This window comes from Anomaloglossus baeobatrachus, chromosome 8 (genome assembly GCF_048569485.1).
Source record: "Anomaloglossus baeobatrachus isolate aAnoBae1 chromosome 8, aAnoBae1.hap1, whole genome shotgun sequence".
NCBI classification, from domain to species: domain Eukaryota; kingdom Metazoa; phylum Chordata; class Amphibia; order Anura; family Aromobatidae; genus Anomaloglossus; species Anomaloglossus baeobatrachus.
The window spans coordinates 247,882,002-247,908,839 of NC_134360.1; the positions used below are offsets into that span (position 1 = coordinate 247,882,002).

The following is a 26,838-nucleotide window of genomic DNA, read 5'->3' on the forward strand; positions in this document are numbered from 1 at the left end:
TTTTCAGTTGTTTCACACTTTTTTGTTAAGTATTTCATTCCACATGTGTTAATTCATAGTTTTGATGCCTTCAATGTGAATCTACAGTTTTCAGAGTCCTGAAAATAAAGAAAACTCTTTGAATGAGGTGTGTCCAAACTTTTGGTCTGTACTGTATATATTTATATATATATATATATATATAGACATATATGTATATATACATATATATATATATATATATACATATATATAAGATATCATACATACAGATATATATACAATATCGTACATACAGTATATAAAAATAAAATGAAATGCCATGAGGTCAGTTCTTGCTGTTTATTAATGGAATAGTTATTTCAATGTGATTGATCAGTAAAAATTAGTCTGATTTGCCACAAGGGGGCGCTATTTTTGCTGTGTATTGTCCCTCTTGGCTTAGTGACTCTTATGTAACTACACAGCGCCATCTAGTGGTGAAAAAAGGCAGCAAAAAATAAAAATGAAAGCTTCTGTTACTAGAGTCAGTAGAAACAATTTGTATCAAATATGTCTATTGTTCCCATGCTCCTGGTTCTGTGCAGCATGTATAAAAAGCTGCAAATTCTGGAGCATGTCATATTTGTACTGAAAGTTGCAACTAGGCATGAATGAATTAAACAGTAACAAATCAGATTAGTTACAAATTTCCCCCAAAATTCAGATCCTGATTGATTTGAAAATGTAGACATTTGATTGGCGCAAATCCTGCAAATTAGGGGTCGACGTACATCCATCTGATGTCTTCTTTTTAAATTTGGGAAGGGATTGATATCCATTGTAGTCACCTGTCCTTACACCACCTCTGCCGCAGCTCTCCGCTCCTCTCTGCTAGTCTTCCGTTCTTCTGGCCACACATGGCCACTTGGGGGCAGCACATGTCATTGAGGTCAAGGATGTGCATTGCCCCCTCCGTGACCGAGTGAAGACAATCACTGGCCTCTATTCTAGAAGAACTGAAAACTGGTGTGGAGGACCATAGAATCTTCAGGAGATGACAAAGGGACAGGTGAGGGTCTCGGACAGATGAGTACAATGTGTTATTATTCTTTAAAGGTAACCAACCAGCAGCATTTTCATATATAAAGTAAATCCAGTGCTATGCTGGGGCTCGGATGCTGAATGTGAGCAGAGCTTTTGTTCTGAGATTAGATGTTTTATTTCAGAAATATGTGCAAGTAAAGTTCCAGCAATGCACTGATATTTGATTGACAGGTGCAACAGGAAGAGAATATATGGGTTGTGTTTTACTATGTATTCCTGCCCCCGTCTGCCTGTCTGGCCTTCCTCCCCCTGTTTCCGTTATAGACATTAATTCTCGCGCAGGCACACAGACAGGGGCGGAAATAGATAGCAAGACCCAATTAAATTAACTTTTCGATGATATTCTAATTTATTGAATGCACCTGTGTGCTTTGGGTCAGTTCACATCCGGCACTGGCTGGCCCTCCGGAGTTGGGCATGTTGCTTTGGGCTTAGTTGGGCATTTTGTAGTTTGTTTTGGGGCAGATGTGGACCCCGGGGCACAGACCTGGATATTCTTTGCAGTACAGGGTGTAGGTTTATGTGTAGGGCACTGCGTGACGCCTTGTATAGCCGGTGCCCGGATGGCGGCCTGTGCTATATTAGAGGGCGCTGATTTCTCCATGTTTTGATCCACAGCAATTAGAGCAAAATAAAAGACGGCAGTGTCTTCTATATGAGGTTTGGGAATAAACGTGAATGTTTCCCGTGATCCGGCTGAGCTTGGTTTCAGATCGCTGATGTCCACGACCGCAGAATGCTCAAAGTCATCCCTCAGTTCTGTGATATTGCTGCTCACACGTAAGTCGTAACTCACAGCTGTAAAAAAAAAAAAAATACACAAAATTAATTTTCTAGAGACAATTGAAAGTTCACGGAAAAACATTAAAGGGAATCTGTGTCCAGTCCGATGGGTGTCGCTGCTCTCTGGTCCGGTGCCTTCTCTCTGCTGCGATCGCCATCCTCCTTCTTCTGAGGCCACTGTGCATGCCTCTACGTCATCTACACTAGCCGGCATTGCAGTCCTGCGCAGGCGCACTTTGATCTGCCCTGCTCATGGCAGCTCAAAGTATTGTAGTGCGCCTGCGCAGATGGTCTTTAACTTTTCCTTGCACCTGCGCATTACAGTGCTTTGATCTGCCCTCAGCAAGGCAGATAAAAGTACACCTGCACAGGAACCGCAATGTCGGCTTGTGTGGGTGACGTAGACGCGTCATCCACACTGAGCTGGGTAGAAGGAGGACGGAGATTTTCAGCAGAGAGGAGGTGAAGACTGGACAGCAGCCACACCCATCGGACTGGACCGACCTCCTATGTGAGTATTATAAAAGTGATTTTTACATTATACAACGTGGCCTGGGCTCTTATATACAGTATTTTGGAAAGCTGTATATAAGATCCCACTGGTGGTGGCCGCAGCTTATAGAGGCCAAATCTGGTGACAGGTTCCATTTAAACTTTAACACCTTGTAGACTGTGAGCCCTCACGGGCAGGATCCTCTCTCCTCCTGTAGACTGTGAGCCCTCACGGGCAGGGTCCTCTCTCCTCCCGTATACTGTGAGCCCTCGCGGGCAGGGTCCTCTCTCCTCCTGTAAACTGTGAGCCCTCGTGGGCAGGGCCCTCTCTCCTCCTGTAAACTGTGAGGCCTCGCGTGCAGGGTCCTCTCTCCTCCTGTAGACTGTGAACCCTCACAGGCAGGATCCTCTCTCCTCCTGTAGACTGTGAGCTCTCGCGGGCAGGGTCCTCTCTCCTCCTGTAGACTGTGAGACCTCGCGGGCAGGGTCCTCTCTCCTCCTGTAGACTGTGAACCCTCACGGGCAGGGTCCTCTCTCCTCTTGTAGACTGGGAGCCCTCGCGGGCAGGGTCCTCTCTCCTCCTGTAGACTGGGAGCCCTCGCGGGCAGGGTCCTCTCTCCTCCTGTAGACTGTGAGCCCTCGCGGGCAGGGTCCTCTCTCCTCCTGTAGACTGTGAGCCCTCGCGGGCAGGGTCCTCTCTCCTCTTGTAGACTGGGAGCCCTCACATGCAGGGTCCTATCTCCTCCTGTATACTGGGAGCCCTCACGGGCAGGGTCCTCTCTCCTCCTGTAGACTGGGAGCCCTCGCGGGCAGGGTCCTCTCTCCTCCTGTAGACTGGGAGCCCTCGCGGGCAGGGTCCTCTCTCCTCCTGTAGACTGTGAGCCCTCACGGGCAGGGTCCTCTCTCCTCCTGTAGACTGGGAGCCCTCGTGGGCAGTGTCCTCTCTCCTCTTGTAGACTGGGAGCCCTCACGGGCAGGGTCCTCTCTCCTCCTGTAGACTGTGAGCCCTCGCGGGCAGGGTCCTCTCTCTCCTCCTGTAGACTGAGCCCTCGCGGGCAAGGTCCTCTCTCCTCCTGTATACTGTGAGCCCATGCGGGCAAGGTCCTCTCTCCTCCTGTAAACTGAGCCCTCGCGGGCAGGGACATCTCTCCTCCTGTAGACTGTGATCCCTCGCGGGCAGGGTCCTCTCTCCTCATGTAGACTGTGAACCCTCGTGGGCAGGGTCCTCTCTCCTCCTGTAGACTGTGAGACCTCGCGGGCAGGGTCCTCTCTCCTCCTGTAGACTGTGAACCCTCGTGGGCAGTGTCCTCTCTCCTCCTGTAGACTGTGAGCCCTCGCGGGCAGGGTCCTCTCTCCTCCTGTAGACTGTGAGCCCTCGCGGGTAGGGTCCTCTCTCCTCCTGTAGACTGTGAACCCTTGTGGGCAGGGTCCTCTCTCGTCCTGTAGACTGTGAGCTCTCGCGGGCAGGGTCCTCTCTCCTCCTGTAGACTGGGAGCCCTCACATGCAGGGTCCTATCTCCTCCTGTATACTGGGAGCCCTCGCGGGCAGGGTCCTCTCTCCTCCTGTAGACTGGGAGCCCTCGCGGGCAGGGTCCTCTCTCCTCCTGTAGACTGGGAGCCCTTGCGGGCAGGGTCCTCTCTCCTCCTGTAGACTGTGAGCCCTCGCGGGCAGGGTCCTCTCTCCTCCTGTAGACTGGGAGCCCTCGTGGGCAGTGTCCTCTCTCCTCCTGTAGACTGTGAGCCCTCGCGGGCAGGGTCCTCTCTCCTCCTGTAGACTGTGAACCCTCGTGGGCAGGGTCCTCTCTCGTCCTGTAGACTGGGAGCCCTCACATGCAGGGTCCTATCTCCTCCTGTATACTGGGAGCCCTCGTGGGCAGGGTCCTCTCTCCTCCTGTAGACTGGGAGCCCTCGCGGGCAGGGTCCTCTCTCCTCTTGTAGACTGGGAGCCCTCGCGGGCAGGGTCCTCTCTCCTCCTGTAGACTGGGAGCCCTCGCGGGCAGGGTCCTCTCTCCTCCTGTAGACTGTGAGCCCTCGCGGGCAGGGTCCTCTCTCCTCCTGTAGACTGTGAGCCCTCGCGGGCAGGGTCCTCTCTCCTCTTGTAGACTGGGAGCCCTCACATGCAGGGTCCTATCTCCTCCTGTATACTGGGAGCCCTCGCGGGCAGGGTCCTCTCTCCTCCTGTAGACTGGGAGCCCTCGCGGGCAGGGTCCTCTCTCCTCCTGTAGACTGGGAGCCCTCGCGGGCAGGGTCCTCTCTCCTCCTGTAGACTGTGAGCCCTCACGGGCAGGGTCCTCTCTCCTCCTGTAGACTGTGAGCCCTCGTGGGCAGTGTCCTCTCTCCTCTTGTAGACTGGGAGCCCTCACGGGCAGGGTCCTCTCTCCTCCTGTAGACTGTGAGCCCTCGCGGGCAGGGTCCTCTCTCTCCTCCTGTAGACTGAGCCCTCGCGGGCAAGGTCCTCTCTCCTCCTGTATACTGTGAGCCCATGCGGGCAAGGTCCTCTCTCCTCCTGTAAACTGAGCCCTCGCGGGCAGGGACATCTCTCCTCCTGTAGACTGTGATCCCTCGCGGGCAGGGTCCTCTCTCCTCATGTAGACTGTGAACCCTCGTGGGCAGGGTCCTCTCTCCTCATGTAGACTGTGAGCCCTCGCGGGCAGGGTCCTCTCTCCTCCTGTAGACTGTGAGCCCTCGCGGGCAGGGTCCTCTCTCCTCCTGTAGACTGTGAGCCCTCGCGGGCAGGGTCCTCTCTCCTCCTGTAGACTGTGAGCCCTCGCGGGCAGGGTCCTCTCTCCTCCTGTAGACTGTGGGCCCTCGCGGGCAGGGTCCTCTCTCCTCCTGTGCCAGTCTTTGCCTTGTACTGTTCATGATTATTGTACTTGTCCCTATTATGTATATCCCTTTTTACATGTTAAGCGCCATGGAATAAATGGGGCTATAATAATAATAATAATAATAACCCTTCCTGTGGCCAATTTTGACTTTTTGCCCTTTCATATTTTTCCTCCTATTCTTCCCAGAGACATAACTTTTTGTTACCATTCAGTAGGCATAGCCGTACGATGGTTTATTTTTCATTTTTTTTGCCGGCACGGTGAGTGACAACATTAATTTTACCGTATAATATAATAAAGAACGAGAAAAAAATCCAATTAGGTTCAAATTATGAAAAAAACACCACCTGTATATTTTTGGGGATTTTTACTGGGTTCAGTATTTGATAAAATTGACCGGGTAAAACATTCTTCAGGTCACTACGATTACGGGGAAGCTAAGCTTAAAAAAGTTTCTTGTCTTATTTTAATGGTGAAAAAAATTTAAGAACTTTGTGTTTAACATTGGTTTGTGTCCCCGTTATATGGGGCCTGGAAGAACCACATCGTTTTCACCACGATCGTTTTCTTCTTAGCTTTCTTTAAAATATATATATATAAAAAAAACAAAAAACATTCAAAATATTAATTTTCTAATCCCCCCCCCCATTTTCCCCAAGTGTGGTATAAAGTGTCGCACCGTTTCCTTGGTCCAGGTCGTCACCAGGCGCTGTCCAGGATAAGACAATGCTGTCAGCTTTACGCTTCGCCTCTAAATCTGTGACTTTCCCCGGTGGATAGACATCTGTTTTCGCGCGGATGACATCAGACACGAGGAACGATCCTCCAGCAGCTGCTCTCCTGAGTGATCCCAGCACAGGAAGAACATCGTCTTCTGGAGGCATTGATGGCTTCATCATGACCTTACCTGTAATGATAGAGAACAGATCACCCCGTCTTCTCATTCACAGCTGAGATTTCACACTTGAGGGTCACACAAAGCTAAAACGAATCGTCACATGGGGCTGCCTCAAGGTATATAGGGGCCCAGGGGCAAAAGTGGGGACCACCGCAGAGAGCTCTGCTCTCATCTCATTTTTTGCTTCCATGAGATGTATGTGTCATTGCTCAATAATAAAATTATCATAATGGTGCACACAGTGTAATAGTAAAGCAATATAGGAAGTCACACACTGGCAGGTATATGTAGCGCCCCTCAACCCATCAGGGCACTACAAGGTACTGCATGCATCCAAAGATGCAGGGCCTACCCCCAGGAACCTGGAAGACCAGTGCCGGTAGCAGCAAAACACATTATAATCCCAGTTTTCGCCCATCCACACAGACTGGTGACAGACTAGACATGGACCCAATGGATGGCCACCCAGGGGTGGAGCCGATCCAGTCCACTAGACGACAACAAGGTGGGAGGGGACAGACAGTAGTAGGAAGTGAGAGAAGACGGACGCAACTGCTCTGACACGGGAGTGTAACGTGCGAAATACTCCCGGAACCATAGCACCGAAGGAGCACAGAGCCCTAGGTCAGACAAACGCTCCAGGCAGACCTGATAAACATCTGCACAGTGAGGGGACCATCCAGGACCTCACTGACCTTAGAAGTATGGGGGCACCAGCAGTAACGGGAGAACCAGGGACCGGAGCAGAACACCGACCCTACAGGGTTCACACTGCCGCCGTACGGACCCAAGACTGAGAGACAAACAGGAGGTGACCCCAAGTCGCTCCAAACCACGGGGACCCACCAACCAGAGACAGGTGCAAGGGAAAGAAGCCTCCAGAACCGGCACTGGGACTAAAGGGGGCTTTACACGCTGCGACATCGCTAATGCGGAGTCGTTGGGGTCACGGAATTTGTGACGCACATCCGGCCGCATTAGCGATGTTGCTGCATGTGACACCGATGAGCGATTTCGCATCGTTGCAAAAACGTGCAAAATCGCTCATCGGTGACATGGGGGTCCATTCTCGATTATCGTTACTTCAGCAGTAACGATGTAGTTCGTCGCTCCTGCGGCAGCACACATGGCTATGTGTGACGCCGCAGGGACAAGGAACCTCTCCTTACCTGCCTCCCGGCCGCTATGAGGAAGGAAGGAGGTGGGCGGGATGTTCCGGCCACTCATCTCCGAACCCTCCGCTTCTACTGGGCGGCCGCTCAATGACGTCGCTGTGACGCCGCACGGACCGCCCCCTTAGAAAGGAGGCGGTTCGCCGGTCACAGCGACCTCGCCGGGCAGGTAAGTATGTGTGACGGGTCTGCGCGATGTTGTGCGCCACGGGCAGCGATTTGCCCGTGTCGCACAACAGATGGGGGCGGGTACCCACACTAGCGATATCGGGACCGATAGCGCAGCGTGTAAAGACGCCTTAAGGGAACCAGAGGTGAGGACCAGCATTCCTCCGGGTACCAGTTACCATCTACAGTGACTGAAGAGAACCAGTTAAACAGCAACCCTTGTGTGGCCTACCTTATTCCCGCGCCTAACCCCATCACCTATCCCCTAGGGCCCTGGTCCTACTTGCTGAGGGCCCAACATCCAGGTTGCCATCACCTCAGCCCCAGTGGAAAGACTGTGCAGCGGCGGTTCCATCACCATAACCACAACCCGTAAGTGGCGTCACGACATAAACTTTATTGAACAGTCCCTTGTATATAAACCCCTTTCAAAAGCGACCCCAGGGTTACGGAACCGGACAACGGCCACCCAGTGACACTTCCCAATAGTACACTGCCCGGGACCCAGTACCCCATAGCCCATAGCCCTGGGCGGCACATATACGTGGAAAGTACAATAACTGCCTATTCTTACCATTTTCAACAAAGCCGGGTAAGGAGAAAACACGATTCTTAGGGTGGGTGAGTCCACACTCACTCTCCAGACAACCGACGCGCACTTTCAGACCGTACCGTCCGCTGACATTGAAATTAAAGAAGTATTTTGAGTAGATGCCATCATCTTTTACAATATCAGCACCTTTGAATAGATAGAAATGTGCTTCATGAGATGCCCTGCCATTGATTATTCTGATTAATACATATTTAAAATCTTCCTTTTATAGGAGTGAAAGCAAGCTCGTTTTTTCCATTATCGTGGCCCAATTCCCCACTTTTCATGAAGCCATATAGTTGCAGAAAATGATAGAATTCTAGCTGCCTGCAGTCACCACTAGGGGGAGCTCACTAAAAAGTGTCTTTAAAGCTCCTGTTGGACTCAGTGAACTCTCAAGCTCCCTCTAGTGGTGGCTGAAGGCTGGAAGAATTTTATTATTTGGAGACAATCTGTCCTTCTATTACGTCCTTTTTAAAAGGGGTTTTATATGGGTACAATATTGATAATCTATCCATAGGACAGACCATCAATATCCGATTGGTGAGGGTTGGTCTCTTGGTACCACTGTTAATTGGCTTCATCACTGGAACCCAACATCCTCTTCACTGTTTACTAGGTAGGGTTTTCATACTATTTTGTTATTGGTTGTGCCTGGGACGTCTATCATTCTGAAAGTGAAGCTACTATACAATAAGAACATATAGAAAACTATACGCATAAATAACCTGTACATTAAAGGTTTATCAGCTTCAGAAAACCCCTGTCCCAAGGAACAGTTTGTTTAAAAAACAAACAAACCGTTTTCTTCTCCCCCTTTCCAACAAACCATTCTCAACCTCCCCTTCCAAGAAAACATGCTCTACCCCCACCCCAGGTCCAGGGCCAAGTCTCTGATGCTCCTCCCTAGGTCCAGGGCCAAGTCTCTGATGCTCCTCCCTAAGTCCAGGGCCAAGTCTTTGATGCCCCTCCCTAGGTCCAGGGACAAGTCTCTGATGCTCCTTCCTAGTTCCAGGGCCAAGTCTCTGATGCCCCTCCCCAGGTCCAGGGCCATGTCTCTGATGCTCCTTCCTAGGTCCATGGCCAAGTCTCTGATGCCCCTCCCCAGGTCCAGGGCCAAGTCTCTGATGCCCCTCCCCAGGTCCAGGGCCAAGTCTCTGCTTCCCCTCCTCAGGTCCAGGGCCAAGTCTCTGCTGCCCCTCCCCAGGTCTAGTGGCAAGTCTCTGCAGCTCCACCACCATGTCGCCAATCAGTGTGCAAATCGGTTGTGGCTGAGCTACTGATCTCACCGATTGGCTGCAGACAATAACAGCCACCAGGAGCAACAGGGGAAACTCAGTGCTGGACCCAAGGATCGGGAAGTAAGGCAATTTTATTTTTTGCACAGAGGTTTCCCTAAACCAAAAACTCCCTTTAAATTTGTTGCAAAAAATTCCTTAAAATGTGCATTATAGAAAGTTCGACTACCTGCTCCGTTGTCAAGAAGTTGTAGCATTGTATTGTTTCCCTTTTCTGGTGTGATAATTGCAGTGACTTTTGCCCCTTTGACAGGTATGAGCCCCTGGCTCACGGAAGCGTACACAATCATGGGTTTGGGGTACTTGTTAGTGTCGGTGTTCATATGGACGCTCACAGTGATTGGCGGTACGTTCACATCAGGGGATTTGGATGTCACTATTATACCAATGACCTGAGCATCCGTGAATTTATTGCAGAGTGTTAAAATCCAGATTCCTCTCTGGAAAAATAGATAACAAAAGGGTTAACTGAGTAGGTAGTGCAAAGAAAACAGGGAATTTTCCATTAAAAGGATGGAGTTTTTCTCTGTATTTTATATATCACTTTCTTACAGGGTTTCAGATATGTGCTTGCGGTCATATAATAATAATAATAACAATAATTAGGGTTTTCCCATCATTAAATGGTTGGACATATGGCTAGAATATGCAGTGAGGCTATGTGCGCACGCTGCGGATTTACCACGGAATTTACCGCGGAATTGCCACGGATTTTTGTTGCAGAAAATGTGTCTAACATTTCTGCAGTCATTCACCAGCAAAACCTATGGGTATAAATAAACTGCGTTTTTTTATACCTGTGGATTTACCCGCGGAATTTCTGCTGCGGAATTAATTTGCATGTCACTTCTTTTCCGCAGGTACCTGTGGTTTTTGCCATAGATAATCGTAAAAATCCGCAGGGGCCAACCTGCAGAAAATCCATGGCAAATCCACGGCAAATCCGCATGCGGATTTTGTTGCGGTTTTGGTGCTTTCTTTTGCCGCAGGTGCGGGATTCTCTCAGAGGGTCCGGATTTTCCTTAAGAAAAGTCAATTTCTAGTGCGCATATGGCCTAAAGGGTGCTTTACACGCTGCGACATCGCTACTAATCTCGTTAGCGATGTAACACGCCAGATCGCAGATGCGATCTGCCGAGACTGCAAATAGGTCGCTTTGATAGCGCCAGTCACATGTGCGATCTCGGCAGATCGCATCTGCGATCTGGCGTGTCACATCGCTAACGAGATCACTAGCGATGTCGCAGCGTGTAAAGCACCCATAGGGCATGTGCCCACGGGAGATCGCACCTGCGGATGTATCCGCAGGTACGGATGCAGGTTTCCCGAAGCTGCTCGCCGGCATCCGCAGCTATTTTTAGCTGCGGTAGTACAGCGATATAGCTGCAGTACACCTGTGGACTTTCATGCGATTTACCTGCGGACGTCCCGGTCTCAATCTCCATAGTGGAGGGTCAGGATTTCCGCAGGTAATTCCGCAGGAATAATTGACATGCAATTACGTGCGGCTGTGGGACATCCGAGGATATTCTGCAGCAGCACATTCCGCAGCATAGACACAGACACTCCCCATGTCCCATAGGATAACATGGGGAGTGTCTGTACATGCTAAAACCTGCGGATTTATCTGGAAAATCCAGATAAATCCGCAGGATTTCCGCGGCAAAATCAGCAGAAGCAAGCTCCTGTGGGCACATAGCCTTAAGGGTCTGATTATTTCAGACATTTAGCTGCTGAAAAAAACAATGGGTGCAAGGGCTAAAAAATGCAGGAAAAAATGCACCAGCAATTTACATGCAGCGGATTATTTTCTGCACCAAATCTGCAAGTAAAAAAATAAGCAACGTGCGCACAGCACTTCAGAAATCTCATTGAAGATAGACATGCAGGTTTGGGCCACAATCTGCATAAAAAATGCACCGTGTGAACACAAGAAATGAATTGGAAAAGTTTTACAAAAGTATTTGAAAAAGTTGTGCAGAGGATTTTGGAACGTTTCAGCTGAAAAAAACTCTTGTAAAAAAAACTCATTGTGAACATAGCCCTACTCTATTCAAAGATGAATCTCCACCTATCCCCGCAGGTCTATATATTTTTTGTCTATAGGAGGCAGTACGCTACTAAATAGTGTTTAGTGACTTGCTTAAAAAATGATAGGTATGAGCTAAAAAACCCTGCAGGAATCAGTCGCCCTTCCCTTGAAAGCGGAGGTAAAGTTACTGAGCAGGTGGCGACACTGAGCACAGGAGAAAGCTCCTCTCGGCTGAGTCCAGAGAAATAATTAAAGTGACAAAAAGGCTAAAAAGAACGATAATTGGGGACCCGGTCTCATCTCATCCTTCGCATTTCACTTTACGGCGCCGTATATCTATATATAGATGGGTGTGGCCTGTTACCTTGGCTATTCATGGAACCCTCATTCGGCTCAGTTTGGCGGCACTTGTGCTTGTAAAGTTTGCCGTTGTGTAGATTTTTCCATCCGGGTCTTCCAGTTCTATAGACAGTTCAGAAACCTGCCAGGTAACCGTGAAGAAAGTGTCTGCCCCCGCTGCGCCGTCCATCTGCACAGTGGAACGGATGCACTTTTCGGGGTTCAAATCGATGGTGGCGCTCTCCATCTGCCACATTTAATGGAAATTGTATACTATTATATGCGGTAAATGTCATGCAAAATGATTCCGACATTATATAACATACTAGAGCCGTATTACCCGGCGATGCCCGGGATAGGAACTATGCTTAACTATAATAACAAAATAAAATGCGTTAACAAAAAATTATTTTGCACATAAAAGTCACAAACTAAACAGCGTCACCACCAAAATCATATTAACCCCCCATAAGCTGTCCTATTGTCCTATACTAAGGGGTATTTTGCACACACAGATAAATCTTTGGCAGATCTGTGGTTGCAGTGAAATCATGGACATATTGTTCCATTTGTACACAGCCACAAACCTGGCACTGATTGTCCACAATTTCACTGCAACCACAGATCTGCCGCAGATTTATCTCTGTGTGCAAAGTACCCCTTACAATGTCCTTCGTTACCTATAGCAACCAATCAAAGCTTCCTGACCTCTAACAAAATAAAAGCAGAGCTGTGATTGGTTGCTATAGGCCACCTGATAAACATCCAGGGTGACTCAAAACAGACAATATATTACCTCAAACATCCAAACAGTTTCTGTGTGTGTCTCTTTCTGTGTGTCTCCTTCTATGTGTGTCTTTCGGTGTGAGTATTTGTGTGTGTGTTTATTTCTGTGTGTGTGTGTATTTCTGTGTGTGTATTTCTATATGTGTCTCTGTGTGTGTCTCTGTGTGTGTGTGTCTCTTTCTGTGTGTGTGTCTCTTTCTGTGTGTGTGTCTTTATGTGCGCGTCTCTTTCGGTGTGTGTATTTCTATGTGTTTCTCTTTCTGTGTGAGTGTCTCTTTCAGTGTGTGTGTCTCTGTCTATGTCTCTTTCAGTGAGTGTGTCTCTTTCTGTGTGTGTCTCTTTATGTGTGTGTGTCTCTTTCTGTGTGTGTATTTCTGTGTGTGGGTCTCTTTCTGTGTGTCTTTCTGTGTGTGTATTTCTGTGTATGTCTGTTTCTGTGTGTCTCTTTATGTTTCTCTTTCTGTGTGAATGTCTCCTTCAGTATGTGTGTCTCTGTCTGTGTCTCGTTCAATGAGTGTGTCTCTTTATGTGTGTGTGTCTCTTTCTGTGTGTGTGTGTATTTCTGTGTGTGGGTCTCTTTCTGTATGTGTGTGTGTGTGTGTGTATATCTGTGTGTGGGTCTGTTTCTGTGTGTGTCTTTCAGTGAGTGTGTCTCTTTATGTGTGTGTCTCTTTCTGTATGTGTGTGTATTTCTGTGTGTCTCTTTCTGTGTGTGGGTCTCATTCTGTGTGCATCTTTCTGTGTGTGTGTCTTTCTGTGTATGTCTCTTTCTGTGTGTTTGTCTCTTTATGTGTCTCTTTCGGTGTGTGTATTTCTGTGTGTTTCTCTTTCTGTGTGAATGTCTCTTTCAGTGTGTGTGTCTCTTTCTGTGTCTCTTTATGTGTGTGTGTCTCTTTGTGTGTGTGTGTCTCTTTCAGTGTGTGTGTGTGTGTGTGTGTGTGTGTGTGTGTCTGATTCTGTCTCTTTCAGTGAGTGTGTCTCTTTCTGTGTGTGTGTCTTTTTCTGTGTGTGTTTCTTTGTGTGGGTCTCATTATGTGTGGGTCTCTTTCTGTATGTGTTTTTCTGTGTGTGTGTGTCTTTATGAGTGTGTCTCTTTCGGTGTCTGTATTTCTGTGTGTGTCTCTTTCTGTGTGTCTTTTTATGTGTGTCCGTGTGTCTTTATGAGTGTGTTTGTCTCTTTAGGTGTGTGTGTGTGTGTGTGTGTGTGTGTCTGTGTGTGTCTCTTTCTGTGTGTGTCTTTTTATGTGTGTCCGTGTGTCTTTATGAGTGTTTGTCTCTTTAAGTGTGTGTGTGTCTGTGTGTGTCTCTTTCTGTGTGTGTCTTTTTATGTGTGTCTGTGTGTCTTTATGAGTGTGTTTATCTCTTTAGGTGTGTGTGTGTCTCTTTGTGTGTGTGTGTGTGTGTGTCTCTTTCTGGGCTTTTTCACTTTCTATTTGGCATGTAAAATGTTACATGATTACCTGGCTGACCCTGGCAGAATGGTCTCCGTTTTCATTTGCAATTCCGATAAAAGCGTCAATCAAATCGTTCGATTTCACTTCATCTGTCACAAAGTATTTCAGACCTCCTGAAAAACAATCCTTTGTTACATTTCTGCTATTAGACTGGTCTTGTGTTATGAAGCAAGTGCTCAGCCTTCATGGTGGATATTACATTGTGGTTCCATATGACATGCGGTGTTTTTATCCTGCCGCTGTATTACAGAGCTATTCATCTTAGTTATGGAAAAGTCATGTAATACGGCATCCAATCTGATATGGAACTCTTATGGTGTGACATACTGCGTGTCTTTCTCAGTGATACATTGGCTCAGCATGGCTCCATAGAATTCATCAGTTCTGCTTTATGACATTATAGTCCATACTGGGCCGTAATATGCTTGAAGTATTACTAACCTTTTTTGATTGGCTCAAAATGGATTGGGTTAATGCAAATGTGCCCAAAGTTGGCATTTATTGTTTTATTTGCATGAACTGCTATTCAAATACTGGGGGGTTCCACTCCCTTTGTCATTAGGATGTATCCTAAAGGCCGCTTTACATGCTACGAGATCGCTAAAGCGATCTCGTTGGGGTCACGGAATTTGTGACGCACATCCGGCCGCGTTAGCGATGTCGTTGCGTGTGACACCGATGAGTGATTTTGAATCGTTGCAAAAACGTGCAAAATCGCAAATCGGTGACATCTCCCCTATTCCCAATTATCGTTGCAGCTGCAGGTACGATGTTGTTCGTCGTTCCTGCGGCAGCACACATCGCTGTCTGTGACACCGCAGGAACAACGAACGTCGCCTTACCTGCGGCCGCCCTCAATGAGGAAGGAAGGAGGTGGGCGGGATGTTCGTCCCGCTCATCTCCGCCCCTCCGCTTTGATTGGGCGGCCGCTTAGTGACGTTGCTGTGACGCCGAACGAACCGCCCCCTTAGAAAGGAGGCGGTTCGCCGGTCACAGCGACGTCGCTAGGCAGTAGTGTTGAGCGAGTATGCTTGTCACTACTCGGTACTCGCACGAGTATCACTGTACTCGGGCTACTCGGCGGGTACCGAGTAATCTCGCAATACTCGTGCTGTACTCATGGTCTTCATGTTGGCGCTCTTTTGAGAGCCAGCCCTCATGCAGGGATTGGCTGGCAGACCGCAATGCCACAGCCCTGTTACTTGTGGAATTGCAGTGATTGGCCGGCCCTCACAGAATGACCGTGCCTTTAGCCCGACACTTCCCCGCTCGGCTACGGCCCCTCCCGCACTCCACTCCGCGTGTATATATATATGCACGCTTACACACACACGCACGTTTTTTTTTTTAATTTACAGTTTTATGGTTTCTACATGCTGCCGGGGGTCATTTCACAAAAATACTCGGGTCTCCCATAGGATAACATTGGGCTCGGTGCTCGGGCCGAGTACACGAGTATCTTGGGATGCTCGGCCCGAGCCTCGAGCACCCGAGCTTTTTAGTACTCGCTCATCACTACTAGGCAGGTAAGTAGTGTGACGGGTCAGCGCAATTTTGTGCAAACAATGGGGGCGGGTACGCTCGCTATTGATCTCGCTAATGAGATCGCAGCGTGTAAAGTGGCCTTTAGACAGCCTAACATGACCAGGACTGTGTGGACTGTATCAGAATGTAGTGGACCGTGCACCAATGACAAGGGAAATGCCAGAGCCTAGTTATCAAGTTATTCTTACATTTCCAGGAGGAATAACAGAGGAAAATCATGTCGAATTCTAAGAAGAAATGCTCCAGTATTGTTGTTTAAATGAAAGTATTTAGCAAAATGGAGATATCCATAGAACAAACCAGTCCTCTTTTTACACATCTATATACTGTAGCATGATCGTGTTATGGTGCCTCCACACTCCATGAGATTATTTTGACTTCCGTTGCATTTGCCTTAGCAGTGCTCGGACATCTATGCTTCTCCCAGCATGCTCCGACTTATTAGGACATACTGTGAGTTGTTGTACATCCACAGGTAGTATTCCGCTCCCCCTATACTCATGCCACTGTTGATAGCTGTCATGCCAGAGAAGGGAACACTCAGCGTATGGCACAAGAGGAGGGGTAAACCTCACTGGATGTAAAGGAAGGCCGTGACAATGGGGAGAGGGGAGTGGAATCACCACCTAACTCTTCTGTAGCTGATCCCTGAGTTACCTAGCATCCCTAGCAGGGTCCTTTCTCCCATGCATGATCATATGCCTAGGCCCTGGCTTACCCCGGACTAGCCCTGACTAGTGCACAGGCCAGCAAGACACTAGTCTTCCTACTAACATAAAGACAGGAAGGAGAAACAAACAAGGGACACAGATTCAAGAAAAACTTATTCTTCTATAGCCAATATAGGGGAGAATAAGGAGTAGGTTTATATAGCGGAAGGGAATAGCTGCAGCTGAGATTAGCAACTACATATCAATCACTATAGGATAGAAAGGAACCCAAGGGAGACAAATTCAACAGAAACTTAAATTTTTCTCCAAAGATGAACTCCACTGCATCCACTGGAAAAATCACCACAGCTTTCTCCAAAGACAGCTCCTTCACAGGTCAGCATAGAATGAACTATAGCCAGCATAGGGGAGACTAAGGAGTAGATTTATATAGCGGAAGGGAGTGGCTGCAGCTGAGATTAGCTACTACATATCAATCACTATAGGATAGAAAGGAACCCAAGGGAGACAAATTCAACAAAAACTTAAATTTTTCTCCAGAGAGGAACTCCACTGCATCCACTGGAAAAATCACCACAGCTTTCTCCAAAGACAGCTCTTTCACAGGTCAGCATAGAATGAACTATAGCCAGCATAGGGGAGAGTAAGGAGTAGGTTTATATAGCGGAAGGGAGTGGCTACAGCTGAGATTAGTAACTACATATCAATCACTGCAGGATAGAAAGGAACCTTTACCCCCTCAGCACTGAATGGATTTAAATAAGCTCCTACAAAGGATAAACAATGAGTGGGCACTAAAGAGGATCTGCGATCAACTAAACGCTGTGAACTTCTGATCCCAGATCCCTTCTGAGGTCACATCAGGCCGTGACACACTCGTGACAATAGCAGAATTTGAAATTTAATGGTTGTCATCCAGCACAGGCAAATCTACATCTAAACTTTCACATATGGCTCACCTGATAGCCTGGATAATATGTCTCTATATACTCCTCACCTGTCATATTAGCAATATGCTCCAGCTCTTCAGACGCATCTTTGCTCAGGGCTATAATATGGATGATGACTCCGCTGGCTTCAATCTCAGGAAGGCAATGAATTGAACTCTGAAGATTATCTCCATCTGCTAGAAATATGATTTCTGTACCGTGTAATGATCCGCTCTTTTGGTTGACCTGTGTGATAATATATTGAATTATTACCCATGTAGAAGAATATATATTTGGTATGAGGGATTGTATAAAGTATATAGCATCATTTCATAAAGAGTCTTAAAGAGTTTGTTTTTCATTGGATTCATGGCATCTTCCATCTGATGCAATAAGACAAAGTTACTCTTTATATACAGTGCTGTATATTGGTATTGTATGGTGCAACAATGGGCTTAGGAACGTTGGGCATATTTTGCTACATACATTATAGGGAGAAAAATATTGAAACTCATCTTATACGCTGAACTCAGCCCCATGCCGTCTACTTTACTACCATGTGACGGAAGAGCTGGTGATGCAGAGCTCACTGATACCAGCGCGTCCTGTAATAGGAGCCACTGGGGTAGCAAGTCTGCTCATGACATTACTCCTCCTAAATCTTCCCCATCACCTGTGACTGATATTACTGAGAAATGGAAGGAACCGCAGCAACTCAGCCACGAAGTGGAGACCCCGTAAAGTTACAGAGCGGAGGGCCGAGTGCTGAGAAGCAGAGGGCAGAAAAGTCCCCTCCGCTCTTCTGACCAAGTGACTGCAGAGTTCAGACCTCCTCTGGTAACATCAGCACAAACACTGCGCCTGCCGGAGCTTCATGGCTGAGCAGCTGCAGCCGTACATCATCACCAAGCACAATGCCGAGCCGTACATCACCAAGCACAATGCCGAGCCATACATCACCAAGCACAATGCCGAGCCATACATTACCAAGCACATGCCGAGCCGTACATCACCAAGCACATGCCGAGCCGTACATCACCAAGCACAATGCCGAGCCGTACATCACCAAGCACAATGCTGAGCCATACATCACCAAGCACAATACCGAGCCGTACATCACCAAGCACAATGCCGAGCCATACATCACCAAGCACAATGCCGAGCCGTACATCACCAAGCACAATGCTGAGCCATACATCACCAAGCACAATACCGAGCCGTACATCACCAAGCACAATGCCGAGCCATACATCACCAAGTACAATGCCGAGCCGTACATCACCAAGCACAATGCTGAACCTTACATCACCAAGCACAATGCCGAGCTGTACATCACCAAGCACAATGCTGAGCCGTACATCACCAAGCACAATGCCGAGCCATACATCACCAAGCACAATGCCGAGCCGTACATCACCAAGCACATGCCGAGCCGTACATCACCAAGCACAATGCCGAGTCATACATCACCAAGCACAATGCCGAGTCATACATCACCAAGCACAATGCCGAGCCATACATCACCAAGCACAATGCAGAGCCATACATCACCAAGCACAATGCAGAGCCATACATCACCAAGCACAATGCCGAGCCGTACATCACCAAGCACAATGCAGAGCCGTACATCACCAAGCACAATGCCGAGCCGTACATCACCAAGCACAATGCCGAGCCGTACATCACCAAGCACAATGCTGAGCCGTACATCACCAAGCACAATGCTGAGCCATACAACACCAAGCACAATGCAGAGCCGTACATCACCAAGCACATGCCGAGCCGTACATCACCAAGCACAATGCCGAGCCATACATCACCAAGCACAATGCCGAGCCATACATCACCAAGCACAATGCAGAGCCATACATCACCAAGCACAATGCAGAGCCATACATCACCAAGCACAATGCAGAGCTGTACATCACCAAGCACAATGCTGAGCCGTACATCACCAAGCACAATGCTGAGCCATACAACACCAAGCACAATGCAGAGCTTTACATCACCAAGCACAATGCCGAGCCGTACATCACCAAGCACAATGCCGAGCCGTACATCACCAAGCACAATGCTGAGCCGTATATCACCAAGCACAATGCTGAGCCGTACATCACCAAGCACAATGCAGAGCTGTACATCACCAAGCACAATGCCGAGCCGTACATCACCAAGCACAATGCCGAGCCGTACATCACCAAGCACAATGCTGAGCCGTATATCACCAAGCACAATGCTGAGCCGTACATCACCAAGCACAATGCCGAGCCGTACATCACCAAGCACAATGCTGAGCAGTACATCACCAAGCACAATGTTGAGCCGTACATCACCAAGCACAATGCCGAGCCATACATCACCAAGCACAATGCTGAGCCGTACAACACCAAGCACAATGCTGAGCAGTACATCACCAAGCACAATGTCGAGCAGTACATCACCAAGCACAATGCCGAGCCGTACATCACCAAGCACAATGCCGAGCCGTACATCACCAAGCACAATGCCGAGCCGTACATCACCAAGCACAATGCCGAGCCGTACATCACCAAGCACAATGCTGAGCAGTACATCACCAAGCACAATGTCGAGCCGTACATCACCAAGCACAATGCCGAGCCATACATCACCAAGCACAATGCTGAGCCGTATATCACCAAGCACAATGCTGAGCCGTACATCACCAAGCACAATGCCGAGCCGTACATCACCAAGCACAATGCTGAGCAGTACATCACCAAGCACAATGTCGAGCCGTACATCACCAAGCACAATGCCGAGCCATACATCACCAAGCACAATGCTGAGCCGTACAACACCAAGCACAATGCTGAGCAGTACATCACCAAGCACAATGTCGAGCCGTACATCACCAAGCTGTTGTGAATGTTAGTTATGTTTTGGCTGCTGGGAGGCTCCCTCTGGTGGCCAGGAATTGTTTGGACTTGGACCAGGTGTGTTGTGCAGTGGTTGTTTCCTTTGCTAACTCTCTGCTTATTTAAGTCCTGGTCTGATTGCAGGCTGTTGCCGGATGTCAGTTGTTCTTTGTATCTTCAGCCTGCTTCATTCTGCTCTACACCACATCTATCCCAGATAAGTGCTTGCTCTTTATTTATTGTCTGGTTCTTTTGCTTATCTGGGTTTGTCATTTGCTGTGTTGTTTTCTGTTTATTTGCATGCAGGGATTTTCCCCCTCAGTGGTTTGTTGGGGAACTCCCTGCAGTTCTGTGTGGAGTATAGCTCCTTTGAGTCCATGTGTTTGTGGCTTGTTGAATTTGTTGTGATTCTTGTTTTCTGTTCATTGGTATGACAAGGGCACCTGGTATAGGACGGAGTTCAGATCGTGCGGTCTGAGGGCCTTTTTGTACTATCAGGAAGTTGGTATTTTGCAGGGTTTTTCTCTGGCCACCATCAGTCCCTTTCCTGTCCTTTCCTATTTTAGTCAGCGGGGGCCTCACCTTTTGCTAATCCTGTCATCTATCTGTGTATTGTGTTTTTCCTATATCACCGCAGTCTTTTAATGTGGGGGGCTTGCTATTCTTGTCTATTTTCTGAGGCAGAGAGTTATTCATCTTTCCTTCCTTTAGGATAGTTAGTTCTCCGGCTGGGTTCGCGGTGCACAGGATGTTAGTTCACCCCTCGGCTACTTCTAGTTGTGATGGTTAGTAAGGGGATGGCGGCCAGATTAGTTGCCAATGCTCTTGTCACCTTTTGCCAATGATTTGTGGTGGTCTTCCATGGTTCCGGATCATAACACCAAGCACAATGCCGAACCGTACATCACCAAGCACAAAGCCGAGTCATACATCACCAAGCACAAAGCCGAGCCGTACATCACCAAGCACAATGCCGAGCCATACATCACAGAGCACAATGCCGAGCCATACATCACCAAGCACAATGCCGAGCCGTACATCACCAAGCACAATGCTGAGCCGTACATCACCAAGCACAATGCTGAGCCGTACATCACCAAGCACAATGCTGAGCCGTACATCACCAAGCACAATGCTGAGCCGTACATCACCAAGCACAATGCTGAGCCGTACATCACCAAGCACAATGCTGAGCCGTACATCACCAAGCACAATGCCGAGCCGTACATCACCGAGCACAATGCAGAGCCATACATCACCAAGCACAATGCTGAGCCGTATATCACCAAGCACAATGCTGAGCCGTACATCACAGAGCACAATGCCGAGCCATACATCACCAAGCACAATGCCGAGCCATACATCACCAAGCACAATGCTGAGCCGTACATCACCAAGCACAATGCTGAGCCGTACATCACCAAGCACACTGCTGAGCCGTACATCACCAAGCACAATGCTGAGCCGTACATCACCAAGCACAATGCTGAGCCGTACATCACCAAGCACAATGCCGAGCCGTACATCACCGAGCACAATGCAGAGCCATACATCACCAAGCACAATGCTGACCCATATATCACCAAGCACAATGCTGAGCCGTACAACACCCAGCACAATGCCGAGCCGTACATCACCAAGCACAATGCCGGGCCATACATCACCAAGCACAATGCCGAGCCGTACATCACCAAGCACAATGCCAAGCCATACATTACCAAGCACAATGCCGAACTGTACATCACCAAGCACAATGCTGGGCCATACATCACCAAGCACAATGCCGAGCCATACATCACCAAGCACAATGCCGAGCCATACATCACCAAGCACAATGCTGGGCCATACATCACCAAGCACAATGCTGGGCCATACATCACCAAGCACAATGCTGGGCCGTACATCACCAAGCACAATGCCGAGCCGTACATCACCAAGCACAATGCCGAGCCATACATCACCAAGCACAATGCCGAGCCGTACATCACCAAGCACAATGCTGAGCCATACATCACCAAGCACAATGCTGAGTCGTACATCACCAAGCACAATGCCGAGCCATACATCACCAAGCACAATGCCGAGCCGTACATCACCAAGCACAATACTGAGCTTCGAATGGAGCAGTGTAAAGCCAACATATCTGTTTTCTGCCTTCTACCACTTCTCTGCTACTCTGCCTGAAAATGTGTGAATAAATTAATAACTGGAAGTTACCTAATCTGATGTCAATAGCTGTGTCTTACATTTTCTGCCGCAGCGGTGTTTTGATAGCATTGTATTGGATTAGAATAGAATTATATGATAAGAGGAATTGTAACACCTAGTTTTCATTTTATTCATACATTTCCCGGAGGAATAGCACAACGAAGGGTTAGAAATTATATTTCAGAATATTACTTTATAAAGCAACTCACCTTAAATGCAGTTATAATGCCCAAACAGAAGTCAGATCCGTAGTTGGCCACTGATGGTGGCAGTCGAGATTTCAGATACTCCCTGTTGCTGTCATTAATGATTTGCAGCAGCTCAGAGCTGATGTATGCATATAGCGAGAACTCAACAATACCGACGTAAGTCCCCGCTGCAATGCCCTCGGTGAGGAACATGTCTGCCGCTTGATTTACTCGCTGCATACGTTGGTTCTGCAATAATAAAAAGGTTACATTTTGGTCTTACAATGACATTACTGATCCTGTACTGATCCTGAGTTACTTCCTGTATTTTACTCCAGAGCTGCACTCACTATTCTGTAGGTGCAGTCACTGTGTACATACATTACATTACTGATCCTGAGTTATATCCTGTATTATACTCCAGAGCTGCACTCACTATTCTGCTGGTGCAGTCACTGTGTACATACATTACATTACTTATCCTGTACTGATCCTGAGTTATATCCTGTATTATACTCCAGAGCTGCACTCACTATTCTGCTGCTGCTGTCACTGTGTACATACATTACATTAATTATCCTGTACTGACCCTGAGTTACATCCTGTATTATACTCCAGAGCTGCACTCACTATTCTGCTAATGGAGTCACTGTGTACATACATTACATTACTTATCCTGTACTGATCCTGAATTACATCCTATATTATACTTCAGAGTTGCACTCACTATTCTGCTAATGGAGTCACTGTGTACATGCATTACATTACTTATCTTGGACTGACCCTGAGTTACATCCTGTATTATACTCCAGAGCTGCACTCACTGTTTTGCTGGTGCAGTCACTGTGTACATACATTACATTACTTATCCTGTACTGATCCTGAGTTATATCCTGTATTATACTCCAGAGCTGCACTCACTATTCTGCTGGTGCAGTCACTGTGTACATACATTACATTACTTATCCTGTACTGATCCTGAGTTATATCCTGTATTATACTCCAGAGCTGCACTCACTATTCTGCTGCTGCTGTCACTGTGTACATACATTACATTAATTATCCTGTACTGACCCTGAGTTACATCCTGTATTATACTCCAGAGCTGCACTCACTGTTTTGCTGGTGCAGTCACTGTGTACATACATTACATTAATTATCCTGAACTGACCCAGAGTTACATCCTGGATTATAATCTAGAGCTGCATTCCCTATTTTGCAGGTGGATTCACTTTGTACATACAATACATTATTTATCCTGTACAGATGCTGTTACAGCCTATATTATACTCCAGAGCTGTACTCACCATTCTGCTTGTGCAGTCACTGTATGCATACATTATATTACTTATCCTGTACTGATCCTGAGTTACACCCTATATTATACTCCAGAGCTGCACTCATTATTCTGCTGGTAAAGTCATGGTGTACATACATTATTCTTAGGACAAAACTGCTTGGATAAGGCAATAATAGTTAGACAAGTAATAATTATGTACATTATGTAAATAATGTACAAATGTGTTCTTAGGCTCTGTGCGCACACTACAGATTTCTTTCTTCAGCAAAAAACGCACCCTCTGACAGAATACTGCACCTCTGGGAAAAAAACGCAGCCAAAAAACGCATTTGTTTTTACCGCGATTTCTGCGTTTTTGGTGAAGTTTTGACACATTTTTGTCTCTGCGTTTTTTAAACATTATCAATGGCAAAACACAGGGAAAATCGCAGGGACCTGCAGAAAATAAGTCACATGTTGATTCTTTTTGCTGCAGAAAATCTGCAGCAAAACCTGTAAGGAAAAAAGAAGCAACGTGCGTACAGCGTTTTGGATTTCTCATAGACTTTGCTGCGGAAGGACTGCAGGAAGCTTATGAACACAAATTGCAACAATTCTGCACCCAAAACCGCAGCAAATCCGTGGCAAAAAACGCAGTGTGCGCACAGGGCCTAAGTGAGACTTTTAATTAATTGTTGGACCCCTATCAATTCCGCATGAATCACTTATGCTGGAGGCTGTGGTACAATTGGTTTATATTTCAGAATAGAAGAGCTGGCGGGGTCACCATGTTCATGCTTCCTGAGACATCTATCAGCAGGGTGATCACTCGATCCCTGTATTGCAGGACTTGGAAAGTCGGCTCAGGAATGATGAAGTTCTCTCTTGGCTCAGAGGATACAATATCACTGGATTTCTTGATGATGTCCCATGTACTGTGACAATCACACATCCGATTCTGCATGGTGGGGGCTTCCATATTGTGATTGGTCTCATCACAGAATCCAGATACCTGTATATGGGGAACACATGAAGTTCTGTTATAATATGAAGCAATAAACCTAAAGTCTCGCTCACACAAGCATATAACATGGCCAAGTGACATACAATGTTTTGATGGAGAGCACTCTGCCCAATATTATACTATGGGGCAGCGATGAAAGGAGCCGGCTGTTTCTCTGCAGGGCGGGTGACTCGCCCACCCCAGGGCTATGGGACACCCGGTGCCGGGCTGGACTAGTCCGGTGGTAGTCAGTGGTGGCTGGGCCCGGCTCCGTGGCCCTGGTGGGTGTCAGTAGAATATGTGGCTTGCTTGTTAATGGTTGTGTTCGTGACGCCACCTGTGGTATGCGGCTAATAAGCCGCCGCTGCTGTGTGAGGCCTCCGGGATGATATTATGGCAGCTATGATGGTACTGCTCCCCACAGGTGGAGCAATGCCCGGGGCACAGTTGGTGCTTGTGGAAGTCTATGGTGCTGTGTGACTAACACGGTGCAGGGCCGACAGGCGAGGAAAGAACCAGGCACAAACAACAGTCTCTTTACCTTTTCCTCTTTTACTCTGGGAACAGTCCAGTCCTGGGAGACCGTTACAGGTGGTGATGGGGATCCGGTCGGCCTGGAAGTACTTGGGGTGATCTTTCTGGCCAGCTGAGTATGAGGCCTACTCCTGTGCTTTTCTTGGTGATGATAGGACCCTGCTTCTCTGAATCCAGCAATGGCCCTCTTCGCTGCTGGGACCAATAGCACGTCCCTTCCCTCTGTAGGTGGCTGCGCAGGTCCACTCCCTGGTGCTTCTCCGCTGGGGTCCACACCGGGCCCTGATGCTGCAGCTGTACCTTGGATGTGTCTGGGCCAGGGGCTTGCAGCTCCCCTGCCCTTCGGATTCGGCTACCAGGGACGGATTTTATACCCTGGCAACCACAGACTCCGATGTCCGAGTCTCTCTGCTGCCTCTCAGCTACTCCTGCTTCTCTGGGCCAAACTGCTCCAGCTCTAGGCCCCAGATTCACAGGACAGCTCACTCTGTGTCTGTTCACTTCTGCTGCTCCCTACAGACTAACTAACTCCTCCCCCAGGTCAGGCTTAAGGAAGCTCCCTGAAACTTCAGGTTCAGAGCTCCCCCTACTGGCCTGAGGGAGAAACTGCGGTGGATGTTAACTTACTGGCCAGTAGATTTCCCCATTACCTCCAGGCTCAGCATTAACCCTCAGGAGGGCAATGCCGTTGTGGCGACCAGGTCCTAGGGCGCCACACTCCCCCTTAGTTAAATTCAGTACTCCCGGACTGTAGAAACAAAACATAACATGTCATACATTTCATCCCAATATGGGAGGCACATTCTCTTTAACGTTACAATCTTAAACATTTCTATAAGAGTCCAGTGTGGCTCCCTGCCGGGTGTCCATTACACTGCTCCATGGGGGACCCGCCGCGATCAAACCCCCAACGTAGGCTCTGGGCGTGCGTCAGAGCATTGATGACCCCACTCTATGCACGCCGGACGGGTTTTTCTTCAGGGGTGTTTGAGCACACTGGTGCTAACTATGAACAATTTAGGTGTTGGCCACCCATAGTCCAGTGGCCCAATTGTCCATTTTCGCAATCAAAGAAAAAGAAAACATTTTGTGCACAACATGACAGACATTTTGCATAACTATTTACACTCTAATAAGTACTCTTTACTTTATACAGTAGACTCCCTATACCTTAAAGGGGGTTGTCCCCGAGTGCTGCGCTGGGACCTACGTAGCTCCGGTGTTTGCCCCTGACTACGTGGTACGTCTTCTATCTCAGCACTACAGGTGGGCCTAACCCCAATAGGTAAGCGTGATGGTTGCCTTTGTGGTCCAGGAGTCGCCAAGGGTATGACAGGTTCACCACTGACAGGGGGTTGATCCTCCTGTTCCACTGCTGGCGTGTCATCTCGTGCTGGAGCGGACGATTCTTTAGGTGGATCCGGAACCTTTTCTGTTTCTGGCTCGACCAACTGCGGAAACGCCAAAACTGGTACCACTATGGCATTGTTGATTCGGGTCCAAGTTTTGGGGAACTTCCCAAGGATGGTTTGAATCATCTCCCCTTCTTTCTCTTGACTTTGGGGACTTCCTTGTACTCCTTCCATTTCTCTTTGGATTCGGCACCGTTCAGGGCACGCTTTCAGGCGGTCTCGGGAAATTGCTTGACAGGTCTTGCCTTCATCTTTGCTTATGAGGCATACCTTACTATTGTCAAAG

The 26,838-nt window shown here is 48.0% G+C and overlaps 1 pseudogene; it reads right to left on the bottom strand.

The window, feature by feature from the left end:
• Window positions 1-761: 761 nt before the first annotated feature.
• Window positions 762-26,838, bottom strand: part of LOC142248995 (calcium-activated chloride channel regulator 1-like) — a 62,291-nt pseudogene continuing 36,214 nt past the window's right edge.